Source organism: Diachasma alloeum, unplaced genomic scaffold (assembly GCF_001412515.2).
Source record: "Diachasma alloeum isolate Michigan unplaced genomic scaffold, Dall2.0 Dall_scaffold_00472, whole genome shotgun sequence".
Taxonomy (NCBI): Eukaryota; Metazoa; Arthropoda; class Insecta; order Hymenoptera; family Braconidae; genus Diachasma; species Diachasma alloeum.
In genome coordinates, this window is record NW_021680605.1 from 17,702 (window position 1) to 34,187 (window position 16,486).

General features: G+C 35.0%; 1 pseudogene; it reads right to left on the reverse strand.

The window, feature by feature from the left end:
- Positions 1–513: 513 nt before the first annotated feature.
- On the reverse strand, positions 514–5,582 carry LOC114841443 (annotated as a pseudogene).
- Between the last annotated feature and the right edge of the window lie 10,904 nt (positions 5,583–16,486).

Genomic DNA, 16,486 nt, shown 5'->3' on the forward strand with positions numbered 1-16,486 from the left:
TCCCAGGTACCTCTTCCCCACATTACTTCGAATAAACGAGGTTGTAATGTATCGAGAATTCTTTCAAACTTTCCACAAGTTACAGTAGTTAAGAGTGTTACACTACGCATATATATAATCTGATGTTATAATTGTTCACTGAATTAAATATCTTTGTTATTGCATTCATTACACTAAAATGCAGAAATCTCCCACTGCCACATTCCCTGAAAAGCAGGTTATCTAATAAAAAGAAATATATGATGCATATCTAGAAATTTTTCTGCAACGAAGAAGCATTTTTTTTACCAGACACTGTCTAGTAAATTTTCACTTTCGTCCGTTGCCATATCATTCACATCATTGCTGGATAAAAATATTGCACCATGATATTAAAACCGATTTAGAAATCAGAGAAATTGCCCTAATATTTCAACATTCACTTGAAGAAGTAAGGTTGTCGTGCACCAATGGCAATAAATAAATATGACTCATTATCGCTATTATTATATAAACACTAAAAAACAATATTTTTCAGTTACAAAAATGTAGATTGTAGATGGAATAAGCCAGTATAAGTATCTGAAAAAGATGATCGTCATTCATAAACATCAACTTCTTGACAATTGTCCATTAGATTTTATTCAAATTCCTTATTTTTTATTTCCTTAATACATACGTTTTTGAATGCCTCTATATCCAATTTCAGCAACCACCGCAATCGAAAATCAAGGGTTTCTTAGCATTGACCAGCATCAGCTTCATTGATTGCTTACTGGTTTCACTGAGTGTGATCCAATCAGAAGTGTACGAAACATTTGCAATACTATCAAACTATAACAATCGGGCTTGTTACCGAGGAATAATAGCTATTTTCTTCGAAAATTGGATTATTAATTCATTGTGATTACCTCCAAGTACGTACGATGGCCAGCATAACAAACTATCAATATCTGCAGAAATAGGAATCCCAAATAACCACTCAGTTTTAGAAAATCGCTCGTGAATACCATAATTTCGGACAAGAGATAAACAGTTGCAGACAGAGCCAGTGAAGTTATCAAGTATTGTGTCATCATTATGAGTCCGAAAATGGAATTTATATCTCTAGCCAATCTATAATTGTACAACTGACGTAAATGCAGAATGACATGACAGATAAACACGACCATTATAGGCATTAGCAGTTACACTGCAAAACTGACGCCCAAACGAGTAGATGTTGGAAAACATCTACTCAATTTCAAACAAATGGATTTGGTTGAAGTCTAGAGTCTATTCGGTCTCACCAAATGCTCATTCGTTAATAGTTAACAAATGCATATCTGAAGAGCCCTCCCGAGTTGAATATTAGGACCTGAATTCCCCCTTGAAAACCTATCATGAGTAGGAGGACCAGGATGAAGTTAGGGTGTATTTACATTCAGAAAGACCCCCTGGTTTCCGCCTGAACGTGCGAGTTATTTCCAAATTCCGAGGGTTCAAGAGGAAAACCCCGGGTAGAAATCACGCCGCTCGAGCTGGCTCGGAATCCGTATCCCAGCTAGAAATACGCCACTCCGCCCCAGCTTGGGATAAACTCCACGCGCGTCACATGTACCCGAGGTTGAGCCGCGTCACGCGCCCACAGCCCAGCGTTAGACTATTACGCGAAACGCTTTGCCGGGCTTTAGTTGAATGGCCACTGCACAACCTCAGGTTCATCTCCAATTACTCAATCCCAGTATACTTAACCTCAATAATGATTTGACAGGTCCGATGGCATCGTGATTTGAGCGAAAAAACAATCGAATAAATGTGAAGATGGCATGCTTTTTCAGATGAACAATCACAAGCTCATCAGAAATAACGTGATATTAACTAATCGAATGGGATTAATCTGAAAATACAAGGTAGAACAATTCACTGAAACGTAGTCAAAACTTTCTTTTTTCTCGCGAATACAACAAACAAAATCAAGAAAAATAATCACTTGAAAAACGTTAACGAACCTTTATTATTAATTATCAACGCTACAGGAGAGGATATTCTTCATTTTTCGATAGGCCTCCGAGTTCTACGAATATTCTACGATTTATTAGGGAAATGTTGAATACAGGTATGCCAAAATAACACGCATGAAAAAATTCAACAGAAAAACCTAGCGCTTTCTATTAAATTTCTATTGGAATTCTATGAGAATTCTCTGGAAGTTCTATTAGAATTCTATTCGTTTCTTGCGCCGATTCTATAGGAGATTATGCAACTTCATAGAGCCTTTTTGTTAAGGTAAAATTTGGTGCAAGAAAGTAAATAGTTATTTATGTTCCTATAGATTTTCTTAGGCGTAAGATTTCTAAGTTTTTTCCACTCTGTTTTTCTTGATTTTCCAAAGTATTCAAATTTTAAATCGATATTCTAAAAATGCATAAATATCATTCTATTCCACCCTCCACTCGAAACGACACGACTCAATCGGAGCTGAGTTCTAAGCGTTGAGCCACAGCTCAAACTCAAGTGCCGGGTTATGCCGTCTGATGAGCGTTTGACTGTGAGCCGGTATGGAGCGGCGTGTCGCGGCGTGAACTCGGGTCAAGCGGCAAGCCGAGGCTGAGCTCGCGCTCACCCGAGTTGCGGCTGAATCCCCGGTTGAATTTCTACCCGGGTATGCCATCTGATGAGCGTTCGACTGTGNAAAGTATTCAAATTTTAAATCGATATTCTAAAAATGCATAAATATCATTCTATTCCACCATCCACTCGAAACGACACGACTCAATCGGAGCTGAGTTCTAAGCGTTGAGCCACAGCTCAAACTCAAGTGCCGGGTTATGCCGTCTGACGAGCGTTCGACTGTGAGCCGGTATGGAGCGGCGTGTCGCGGCGTGAACTCGGGTCAAGCGGCAAGCCGAGGCTGAGCTCGCGCTCACCCGAGTTGCGGCTGAATCCCCGGTTGAATTTCTACCCGGGTATGCCATCTGATGAGCGTTCGACTGTGAGCCGGTATGGAGCGTCGTGTCGCGGCGTGAACTCGGGTCAAGCGGCAAACCGAGGCTGAGCTCGCGCTCACCCGAGTTGCGGCTGAATCCCCGGTTGAATTTGTACCCGGGACAGGAGGTGTGTTAAACCTATTTATCGCCTGCACCCCCTAAAATGTTTTCCACTCCATCCCTCCTGGAAAGAACCTACAAACCCTTTCGAGGTATTTTTTTATGATTTTTAATTATTAACATGAGAAGTACGGGTGAAAATTAAGGTCATACTCAAGGGTCATATATAAGGGTCAAAAATAACGGTCAGAAACGACCGTCAAAAATAAGGGTGGGGATTTCAGTAATTTTCACCGCAAACAGAAATGAACAAAATAGTGAGCTACTCAATCATCCTGACTATCAGGGTTAATTCAGGGGATTTATGATTCCTTTTCATTCGACAGGGGGAGAAGGAGGAAAAAAGTATCAGTTGAGAAGGGTTTTTACGCCTTTAGGATGAGGCAGGATCATATAAGGAGTTATGCAGGATGTATAGGATGAAGAAAGGAGGAAAAAATATCTCAAGGAGATAATAGCGGGGAATAAGGTCCAGATATACGACTCGACGAGGTAATAGGGGGGAATAAGGTCCAGATATTCGACTCGGGTTGTTTGACTCGACTAACACCTTTCAAGTGATCTATTCGTTAACTGTTAACGAATCTCGTTTGAAATGAATGAATCAGTCTATCAGTGAACGTGAAACTGCTCATATGATGATTCTATAATTATGATCATGTCTGACAGAAATGGAACAACAATGTAACCTGAAGATGGCGATGTGATAGTGAACGCAATTATGGAACAATTCACATTCCAGTAGTAAGTCGTCTCCAGTAGAATGATTCTTTATTCTATTGACCTTTAGTAATGTTGCCATCATCACCTCAAGTCGATACTTCGATATCTGCACCTGAACTGCTATTTGCATCATCAATTGAAAGAAGAAAATGGTGTACACCATATTGAACAAGGAATCGAGGTACACACTAACGGCAAGAAACATTGATGAAAACCACCATGTTAATAGACTGGAGGAATCGTACGGTAACCAGGCGCTGTGAGGTAATATTCTCAATGGTAAAGTTGTCAATACCTTATCAACTGCGTAATGTAATGCTGCTATCATGGTGTAGATAAAAAATGAAATGGAAATGCGTCTGGAATGAATTAGCACGATTAGGTACGGGAATATTTTCATCACGCTGTGCGAAAAAGTAACTTTCTAGGCACGCTTTGCCTACCTAAAACGTCCCTGTTCCACCCATTGTGATGAAAAATATCATTCGATACGCATGGGAAAAGTGTTTTTGGGCTCGTGGGAGGTTTATAGCACGAGCCGAAGGCGACGAAAACACTTTCCCGTACTCGTATCGAAATATACTATTTTGCACTCGTTACGAAATATACTATTTTGATACTGCTGTTACGTTCACCTCGTGCCGAAAAGTGCCTTTTTGTTTACTCGTAAAATAAAAAGTAAACGGATAGTAGATTGTGCACCAAGGGAGGAAAACAGGATATTCCAACCCGCGTGTGGGTTACTGATCGAGACGAAACCGAGGGCGGTAAACACGCGGTTTTGTATATCTTGTTTTGCTTCTCAGGTGCACATACTATTTTTCGTGATAACTGCACGGTGTATTTCGATATTTCTTCGTAAATGCAGGGAGGAACGTGGGTTATGTCATTCCGAGTATAGACCAAAACAGCAGAAATCCGAGGAATTAAATACAATGCCACTTTTCACCCGTCATTTGGGGAGGAAAATCGAACTTTTCGTGCAGATATGGCGGAAACGAATTCTTATTCACTTGTTAACTAAAGAGGCACAGTTCAGCCACTCGCTGAACGTAACATTATTGTCAAAAAATATTGTTCGAGACATGTGAGACGACAATTTTCACGAGTGTGAAGTTGGCGGCCCGAGGCGAAGTGGCGGGCTGCCAATTACACCTATAGAAATATACTATTTCATCATACTGTCCATAAAACGCCGTTTACAGACACCCTGAAAAAAAATTTGCTTCGTCACTCAGCTGAAATGGTATGTTTCGTCATTAGGCCGAAAAAACTTATTCTGACTGGTGTGATTGTTGTCCTTGGCTAGGGCTCGGCCTGCAACCCTTATACTCATCCACAAACTCTCTTTCGTCCTTGTGACGAAAATATGCATTACAATGTTGGTATATTACCGAACTTTACTGCTGAATCGATGATAAATCAAATATTCCTCAGAGGTTTGGCATTCGAATGGATATCGCTTCACCATTTCCAAGATATTTATGATTTTCGGAGGACAATACAACCAAGTTGACAACTTTCAAACAAATAAATGTCGTTGAGAGAGTTATGAATATATTTTCCATGAATGCTCTCAGGTTTCGATGGCTCAAGAATGAAGAGAATACCCAAGAATTGAGAGAGACCGAATGTCATAATAAGTGTTACTATTACAGTTGAATAAATATCATAGAAAATAGATTTCCACCTTGGTAATTCTTGCGGTTTTCAGAGTCCCATGTATTTTGAGATCAGAAATGTTTCCTTGTGAAAAAATGTTGATGGATTCCGACTGACGTGATGTCTCATTTTATTAGATGTTTTTGAATTGAATGATTTCGTAATATTTTTACCACTATTCCTCTATCTCCTCACGATTTATATTGTACTCTTGATACTTATATTGTTCTCTTGATAATGCATGACTTCTTTATCCCTCCATCTTCGAAACTATACTAACATCATAGATCGAAGGAAAATTCTCACATATGGGAAGAATTCATTATTCCAACTTCAACTATTCATCAATAGATGAGAATTCATTATTGAGTAGGGTGTCCTACGTCCTTTGGTTACGAGGATTTTCCTGGAAACAGTAAATCTTGAGAATTGATGACGCCTAGGACCTATGATTTATGCATGACCCGGAACAATTTTCTTAATGTGCCAAAAAGGGCGATACATAATGCATATTCATTCACACAGAAAACGCTGTGCAGATTATCTGCACACTTATGCGGATAATCTGCATAGTTATACGGGATTCACACATAAGCCGAAGTCACTCTCTTATGTGCAAATCATGCATAAATAGTGCGTGAATCATGCTTGGTTATGCGGATAATCCGCATAACTATGCATACACAATTTTTATGCGGATTATCTGCACATCTATGCGTACTTTCCGCACAGATTTGGCATGATTTACACACAAGGGCGAAATTTTGATGAGGATACGTCTATGTTTTCGTTAGGAGGAGTCGTTTTGTGAAATTGGGGTTACAGGTCTAGATTTTTCTAGAAAAATCAAGGGACTTCAGGGAGCTTCTAGAAATTTCGAGAGAATTCAAGGAGTTTCTAGAAAATTCTAAAATGTTCAAGAAATTTTTAGAAAATTCAAGAAAATGCATGGAGTTTCTATAAATTTCGAGGGAATTCAAGGAGTTTTGAGAAATTTCGAGCGAATCAAGAAATTTCTAGAAAATTCGAGGAAATTCAAAGAGTTTCTAGAAATTTCGAGAGAATTCAAGGAGTTTCTAGAAAATTCTAAAATGTTCAAGAAATTTTTAGAAAATTCAAGAAAATGCATGGAGTTTCTATAAATTTCGAGGGAATTCAAGGAGTTTTGAGAAATTTCGAGCGAATCAAGAAATTTCTAGAAAATTCGAGGAAATTCAAAGAGTTTCTAGAAATTTCGTTGGAATTCTAGGAGTTTCTAAAAATTCCGAGGGAATTGAGAAGCTTCTACAAATTTCGAGGAAATTCAGGGATTCTTAGAAAATTTTAGGGAATGCAAGGAGTTTTTAGAAATTTCGAGAAAATTTAAGGAGTTTCTAGAAAATTCAAGGAAATGCAAGAAGATTCTAGAAATTTCGAGAAAAATCAGAGAGTTTCTGGAAATTTTAAGTGAATTCAAGGAGTTTCTAGAAACTCTAAAGAAATTCCCGAAATTGCTAAAAAATTGAATAAAATTCTTAGGTGTTCTGAAAATTTGAATAAAATTTGAGTTTTCCAAAATAATCGAGGAATTTCTAAAGTTTTAAACAACATTCAGAAAAAAATTTTTTAAGGGAGACCGCGGTGAAATTTGAAAGTCTCGACTCGGCCTCAACAGCCATTGGATGACTTTTGATATATGAAGGGATATATAAAAAAGTGAGAAAAATTTCGGACTCGAAACGTTTTGCCCCGTATATCCACCAAAAACGTCATTTTTCACGTTTTTAGCTTAAAAAGGCTCCTTGGACCACAGTTTTCCTCCGATTACAACTTTTTTTTTTTTAATGTTCGTTATACTCCAACGAAAAAACCCAAGTATCCGTTTTACTTTATATTTATTAGATGATGAGAAAATGTTTTTTTTACTTTTTATTTTTTTTCCTCTTTTTAGCAAATGCTAAAATTCGTTTTCCCCCCATTTTTTTTTGTTATAATATTTCGATTACGTATGATTACAACGTGGAATAACGAAAAACAACTAGTTTTAGCATTTGCTAAAAAGAGTAAAAAAAATAGAAACTAAAAAAATCATTTTCTCATTATCTGATAAATATAAAGCAAAACGGATACTTGGGTTTGTTCGTTGGAGTATAGCAAACATTAAAAAAAAAAAGTTCAAATCGGATGAAAACTGTGGTACAAGGGGCATTTCTAAGCTAAAAACGTGAAAAACGACGTTTTTGATGGATATACGAAGAAAATGAATTCTTACTTTTTGAAGTTTCAGCAATGTTCTCATTTAAACCATTAAAATGCAACCTGAGAAATAACTCTCATACCACTCAGGAGAAAAAAATTAGCGAAAAAATCCCCGTAATTTACTTTTTTGACCTTGCGTTTTTATGTGGAACTGCATGAATAGAATATTTTCTGTTTAACAATTTAAAAGAACTGTCTAGCAAATTTGCGAGGATTTTCTACTAAATTTTTTCGTACGTACTTATTTTCTTCAACTTATTCACCTTTTATAGGGGAGGCTGAGACAAACTGAGACCTTAGCTACCGACAGCGTGATGAAGAGTCGAAACTAATACAATAAACAGCGCTCTTTCACTTTCCTCTACTGTTCTATTTTGTCCCATTATCCCCTTAAATTATTGATTTAGAATTTACAATTTTTTCTTGCTTTCTCTATGAAATTCCGAATTGTTAAAGTCGCAATTCTTTAAAGTTTCGGTGAGTACTGGCTTTTTTTTCTGCGGAACTCTTATGGGCGGAACATGCATAAATAGTGCAGATAATCTGCAATTAGTTACTAGCAGATTTCATGCATACTTTATGCATATTTCATGCATAACTATGCAGACTTTACACATAGTGGGAGGTTCGCGGAGCTTATGTGTAAAACCTGCATAAGATTGCAGATTATCTGCACAACGTTTTCTGTGTGTTGATTGGAAAACCGAATGGACATGGAAATCAAAATTATTAATTTTCGCCATTGAGACAAACTTCAACTTTTTTAATGACAAGCAAAAACATCCAATTATTTAAATCGCATTTTTTCAAGCTTGTCCCATATTTTATGCGAATAACTAATGAACCCTGGAGACGATGCCGAAAAGTTCACTTTTCGTCACAGCGTGATGAAAAAAAATTTTTATGACACATTTATACATGCATACAGGCACCATCTAAAAATCCCATTTTCAGATTTCTTAGACCATATTTAACGACCCTATCATAAAAAATTGGAAACTCGAATGTAAACGATTAAAACACTTGCATTCGGAAGCAAAAAGGTCTACGTGAACATTCTGCCGTTTCACTTTGGTGCAGTGATTATATCTGAAAAAAACTGATCCCATTGGATCTTGAAATAGTGATCAGGAAAGGTAAATTAAACAAAACATTTGTTATTGATTTAAATCGATCCTTTACTCTAATTTTTTCCACTTTTTTACACAGTATGCATTCTCTGGTAGCTTCACGTATTATCCTTTCTCCTAAATCTATTTTTGTTTCTTTACTTCATTGTTGATTCAAAGCGGCGATTAAAATGCTTGCGCCCGGGGTTGAATTGTACTACTGATTTTAAAAAACCGAAAGCGAACAAATGGAAATTATTAACGAATGGCAAAAAGAACAAATGAACTGTGCGAATTCAACGGATTTTCACAATTTCTTATGTTATCTGCTCATTTTCTAATGATTTATTCTCTCTCAACCTTCCCCCAAAATATTTCCAAAATTTAGGGAAAATAAATTTTTAGACCGCATTTATGCGTGCATACAGTCACCATCTAAAAATCCCATTTCCGGGTTTCTTGGACCATATTTAACTACCCTATCACATAAAATTGGAAACTCGAATTTAAACGATTAACACACTTGCATTCGGAAGCAATTAGGTCTACGTGGACATTCTGCCATTTCACTTTGATGCAGAGAGTACATCTGAAAAAAAACTGATCCCATTGGATCAGATCTTGAAATAGTGATTAGGAAAGGTAAATTAAACGAAACATTTGTTATTGATTTAAATCGATCCTTTATTATACTCTAATTTTCTCCACTTTTTTACACAGTATGCATTCTCTGGTAGCTTCATGTATTATCCTTTCTCCTAAATCTATTTGTGTTTCTTTACTTCATTGTTGATTCAAAACGGCGATTAAAATGTTTGCGCCCGGAATTGAATTGTGCTATTGATTTAAAAAAACCGAAAGCGAACAAATGGAAATTATTAACGAATGCCAATAAGAACAAATGAACTGTGCGAATTCCACGGATTTTCACAATTTATCATGCGATCTGCTCATTTTCTAATTGATTTATTCTCTCTAAATCTTTCCCCAAAATATTTCAAACACTCACTGTTATTTTTGAAAATTTTTCGCAGCGAATTTAAATCATTTTCTTTCATCCCTGGATTTTCAACTCTTCTCTGCGCATGAGTGTTCAAAATACCTTACGATTGATAAAGACATTTTCAATTCTATCCAATAACGAAAATCCCTTGTAAACTAATCAATAGAATAAAACAAGAGCAAAGCAATTTCACAAATAATCATTCAGCATTTAAAATGTTATCGCGCACATAATACTTTTATCTTATTCATATCTCGGCCACTTCATACGGCTCTCAACGAAATGACAAGGATCCGTTAAAAAATAAATAACAAGTATGAAACAATATATTCGTGACTTCTAAAAATACAGAAATTTACAGTTATCCTATGTACCTAAAATTTCTTTCAACTTATACTTAGGTTTTTCCATTTACTCCTCGTTCCTCTTCCGCTCTCTCATGTTCCATTTGTTTCGATTGTTCATTATTGATCCAGAGCTTTGAGTGACTAACATTCGTTTGAGTTTATTATTCTTCTCCAAATGTGACAAAATCGTTTTTTCCTTCTTTTAAAATGATTTTCCGGAGAATTCTACGACACATCGATATTAAAACCCATTGAGGAATCAGAGAAGTTTACCTAATCCTTCAGCATTCATTCGAAGAAGTGGCGTATTCTCGCACAAATGGCAATAAATAAATGTCACTCGTTATCACTATTATCATACATACACTATAAACATTGCATTTAATCTAACCAATTGGACGCCCTATTTTGTATCTCAATTTTTTTACTGTTTCATTTTACTCTGCATTTTTTCATTTTCAATTTTTTTTAATCCTTGCTATTAATTTTAGTTTTTCGGCATTTTGTAATCACGTAAAGCCAAAAGGTCAGTCTTGGGTCGAGCAGCCCATTTAGACGTGCGACGTGCTCGGTTATCGCCATAATAAAGAACGTCGTAGGCACAACACAAAACTTAATGTTTTTTTTTCTTCTTTTTATTTATTTTCCTCGTTTCACAATTTTTAATGTTTAGTTTATTTATTACCATTTTCCAGGCACTCTTGTAATGCATTGCGGAAGCCACGTAAGTACTTTGAAAGAAATTGTACGATTTATTTTTACAGTGTCGCATTTTTGTTCTTCGTTGAACGAAATCCGTAGCGAAACGGTTAAATGATTCAAGTCGACTTAGTTCTTCCCTAAGGGGGATACACTGGTGAAAAAACTACTGTTGACAAAGAACTTTTACTTGATACAAGAAAACATTCTCTTGTCAATTTTAAAAATTGTGAAATTTTCTGATAAATAATTTCGTTCTCAAACTAAGAGAAAAAAGTTTTCCAACAGGATGAGATTCTCTTGTCCCGAGAGAATTTTTAAGCGTTTTCACGACTAGCAATGATGTCTTTCCTATAAATTCATGCAGTTTGCGTTATATCTAGAATTTTTTTTTCATCGGGACTTTGATTGCATAAAATCTTGCACAGAGAGCAACACTTGAGCTCAATTTTCGATACACATGACTTGATAATGAAAGTGATAATGAAAGTTTTACGATTCTAGCAATTGACGAGAGAATATTTTTTGTCATTACGGCCGTAAGGCAACGCTTTACGAACGTGTAGCGTCATGACAAAAAAATTTCATTCGACATACGGCCTAAAAAAACTTTTCTGGCGAACATGAGTTTGCAGCCGAGCCGAAGGCGAGGGTGGCAATCATATGAGCTATTCAGCCTAATGACGAAACATACTATTCTTGCATCAAGAAAATCCGCTTTGTCAAAAGTATTTTTTTCTTTCAGTGTAGCGAAATATTTGTAATTGCATTATTTGTGGCTCTCAATGTGTTCTACAATAAAGGTTTTAGCAAAAGTTTTGCTATCCGCCTTAGGTTCCAAGATATTTAATGAGAACTAACCAATAGTCAAAAGGGACTTAAACTGTTTTATTACTTCGCTAGTGAAGTCATGAATTGGGTTTCATAAAATTTTTCATTGAATAGAATGATAAAGTTTAAAAATTGGATGAAAAATATTTGATACCTTTTTTGTAGTTTTTTTTTAAGTGGAATAATTTTAACAAGTTGGAACCAATTGAAATGAAATCTGTAGTAAAGAATGACGTCGTAACAGACATTGTGAATCACTTTTTAATTTTCAAGTACAATTCATGAAAATAAAGAGGCATCCTGTGGAAAGACTTCTTTCTCTCAGTGTGAGCACAAAATTATTTACCAGGAGATTTTACGATTCTAGCAATTGACGAGAGAATATTTTCCGATTTGACAAAAGTAATTTTTTCTCTCAGTGTAGCAAAATATTTGTAATTACATTTTTTGTAGCTGTCAATGAATTCTACAAAAGAGGTTTTAAGTCTTATTGCTTCGCAACTGAAGCTATGCATTGGGTTTCATAAAAATTTTTATTGAATAGAATGATGAAGTTTAAAAATTAGATGAAAAATATTTGATACCTTTTTTGTATTTTTTTAAAATTGGAATAATTTTAAGTTGCAACCAATTGAAATGAAATCTGTAGTAAAGAATGACGTCGTAACAGACATTCATAAAAATAAAAAGGCAGTGATTCATGCAGATATCAGCATGGAACCCATGAAGTTCGATAATAACTTGAATATGAGCAAAAATTCGGAGTCTGATTGAATTGATGTACTTTTTTATTCGATTTTGAAGAGGAAAAAGAGCGCTTTTTCCTGAATTCACAAGCTTTTGCAAGTAAATGCTTTACAAATGTGTTTCAAAAAATGTGAGCACTCAAAAAAAATTTTTTTTTCAAGTGATGATTAGTTATCTTCTTAAGGGGAGACCGCACTAGTATTTCAAAATCGCAGGGGCCTTTATCGTACTGAGTTTTCTACTTCAGTTTTAGTGTAGACAAAATGAGAAAAAATTAGGTTTTTATTTTTTATAACATTAAGTTGAATTTTGGGTTACAAATACAGAATATATGCATAAATATAACTAAATGAAACTTTTTAAAAATTACCGTTTTTTTAGTTTTCGCATTTGTTTCTTCAAAATTGCTACAGGTAAAAAAATCTGAAAAATCATTAGAATTAAAGGACATAATCAAACATTGAAGTCTAAATTTTTTCAGCTTTTCTTCATCATTCTTCTCATTGTATTCTGAATAAATGACTCGAAGAATCTTAAAAAAATCCGACTTCAGTGATTTATGATGGAGTTAAATACATCTAATTTTTCAAATTTTTCACAGCCAATTTTGAGAAAAATAAATTAAAAAATCGAAAACCAGAAATTTTCAAAGTTCATTTAGTTATGTTTGACAACAAATTACGTACGTGTGACCCAAAATTTTAGTTAATCAGTTGAGAATTGCGTCATGACGACACTTTTGAAGATTTCATTCCGCTTAAGCCGCTTTCTGATTAATAAAAAAATTGAAACGCTATATTTTCTGTTTTTCAGTGTGTTATTTATTTCCTCATGCTTATGAATTTGTATAAAATTACTTTTTATTGAGACTCGATGTAGTTTACTCTGAAGACGATGTTTGAAAATTTAATATTGTGCTTCATTTGTTTTCTTTTTTAATTATTTTATTTTCTATTATTTTATTATTTTCGTCCGTGTGCATTCAATGAAGCGTTATTAATGCTCTATTCTTGTGTTTTTTGCATTATTTTCCTGGAGTTTATAAAAGTTTTTTTTCAAGTCTTTCGACGTTGGAGTTAAGTTTTTTTTCTTCAAGTTTTTTTAGTTACCAAGTTGTTTTGACGCAGTTTTTTTGATAGAATTTGTTGACGAAGTTTTTTTAATGGAAGTTTTTTAAACGTGGCCTCATCAGCACAATAGATGAGGGCTCCCATGATTGCGAGACTGAAGTGCGGTCTTCCCTTAATATTGACAAAAATTTTAACCCACCAACCAGAGTTAATGATTCAGAAATGATGCATGAGGCTTAAAGTTTGTAAATAGCAATATTATTTGCTTGGGTACTCCAGAATATCCCGCAACCAGTAGATTCAGTGTATTTTTTCACATTCCCCCTTCATTTTCATTTCTGTTTCCAGTTTTAGTTTTCTAGTTCATGAAAGATCAATTTGAAAACCAATCCCACAAAGACTCATACATAAAAAGAAATTTCTTCGCTTCATTTCGCCAAAGCAACTGCAGCTAATTTCTCATAATTACTAGACATGTTCGTTTCATATGTTTCCCCATCAGGCTAAAAACCTACAGAATTTTTCTCGACCATACAAAAATTGAATTTTTGAAAAACGGATGAAGTGAATGTCCCAGTACCTATCTCTGTGTCAGTAGCTGAACTTTTTTAAACATTAAACAGTTCAATTAATTTTCTCGAGTTCTGCAATTTATTATTTGGTGCCACATTTTGGCAGTCCATTGAGAAGACCAAATGGACACGCTTGAAGTGTTGTGTTTTTCCCATAAAAATTCATCTTCCATTTGCGCCTTCTGCTACTGAGACATTCACCTTGAATATCCCATAGGTGTCGCATATTTTTCATCAATCTTCATATCCAACGATTAAAAAATTCACTGCAAAACCCTAATTAACCCATCACATATCAATGCGGATCATATTCTAATGAAGTTTGTGTTATGAAATCATTCTGTGACGTGATGTCATTTTTTTCCTGAAAATTCATGAGAACGGATTAGGGAAAATTTCACCCGTAAAATTTTAGAAGAAATTCCAAACACAGTATTCACTGCATCACAGAATTATTTCAGATTCACTTCTACAGAAAACCTATGACTATTTACTGCCTTTCAATTTAAAAAAAGTGTTATTACAACTGTAATTGATTCTGCATTGACGTAAAAGGAAATGAGTCGACTGTAACGGTATTTGTTAACTGTGCAATTATGTCGCTAACGAGGGTGTTCAGGTAGAAATGTCAGGCGAATTTCCTTGCTGCTGAGGAAATTCCCGGCAAAAATATCTTTTTACCCCTAGAGTCACTCATTAAGAGGATAATTAAGCAATTCAGTAATGTAATGGTAAAACGAGATGAGTTGATACAACAAATTCTTCATAGAAATCTTTTACTCTAGAAACCTCCCCTGAATATGTGAAAGGAAAAGTTCTTACATGAATTCAGTTTTTGCAGCAATCTCAAAATATTCCACAAAAATTAAACTCTAAGTAAATTATTTCGTGCTGTAACTTTTTTAATATCTTCAAATTTAAGAGAGATAGGAACTATTTCATCAGAACCTTTTTTGTAAAGCATAATGCGACCTGTGCAAAAATCCCCACAAGAATTTTGCTATTTATTTCCTTCTTGATGTATTCGGCAAAACCTGAATTCTGAGTAATCTCCATTTCTCTGCAAAGTTGCGACAGCAAAATTTGTCTAACTTTTTTTTCTGGAGCAAAATAAGAACCACTATCTCTCTATAATTCTGAAATACTCATAAAAACTACATTTGTTCTAGCACCAATCTATTGTAAATATCTTCAAGTCTAAGACAAGTCAAAAAATTCTTGCAAGGACCTTCTCAAATTAAATCGTCAAAAAAGATCTGTACACAAATTTCGGGACTAAAATAAAAAATAAAAAAATTTACTTGAAGATCAGTTTGCTTTGAATATCTTGGAATTTAGAGGAGATGGCGAAATTTTTGCACAGACCTTTTATAAAGATTTTATTTGAAAGGGTCCTTGTGAGTATTTTGCTATTTGTCTTCATTTCAGAGATTTTTAGAAAGTGGTAAAACAAAATGAGGAAATTTTACTCAGGCTTTAGTTTTTTAAGAGTATCTCAGAATTATAGAGAAATAGGACTTTCTGTGTAAAACACAATATACAGTGTGCCCTAAAACATATTTTATTTGGGGCTATTTGGAGACGAAAACTCCAGCGAAATTTTTGTCTCCGTCGTTTTGTGTAAGTTATCAATGAAAAAAAAGATAGCCAATCAAATGATATTGCACGATAGAGGAATCATATCCTCTTTCCCATTCACGGCGCAGGGATGCTGGGCTTGAATATCCAATCGATTACAATCAATTTTATCCCTCGATATTAAATGAGAATGCAGATATGAATTTTTTACGTCGACTCTAATTTTCAGGTGCATGGTGATAGAAAAACCATTTGTTCAGATCATTATGCATTAAATACCCAATTGAGCGTCCCCATTTTCATTCCTTCATACCAAGTGAGAGGAGACATATGAATTTTCAAAAAAAACGGAATTTCGCGGTGGATTTTTGCTTTATTGTCGAATAACTTCTTGGCAAAAGGTCAGACGAAAATTTTATCAGATTTTTCGTGCACAAATAATCCCTCCATGCTACCCTCACGATATGTACAATGAGCTCAACAAATTTTCCCTATTTCCTTAAATCTCCCAAAAATTCAGCTACCTCCTTTCGTCTCCCAGATATTCACCAAAAACTGAATCAAACCGATATTCACTCATTTCGCCTTCCCACTAAATTACTGAAACCTCTAAATTTTCTCCTATGACCAAGAACACTGAGAAAAAAACATATTTTTGCCAAATATCCTTTCACTTGAGAGAAGTATTAATTTTTTCAATACGGTATTTCTCCAGTCGAGTCATTCCCAGGCAATCCTCATTAGATTTCAATTACGACAATTATATTGCTGTACAAGATGATCATGTTAGTTATGACCTTGAGTGAAGTTCCTTAATAATTACCAATATTAAAAAATTA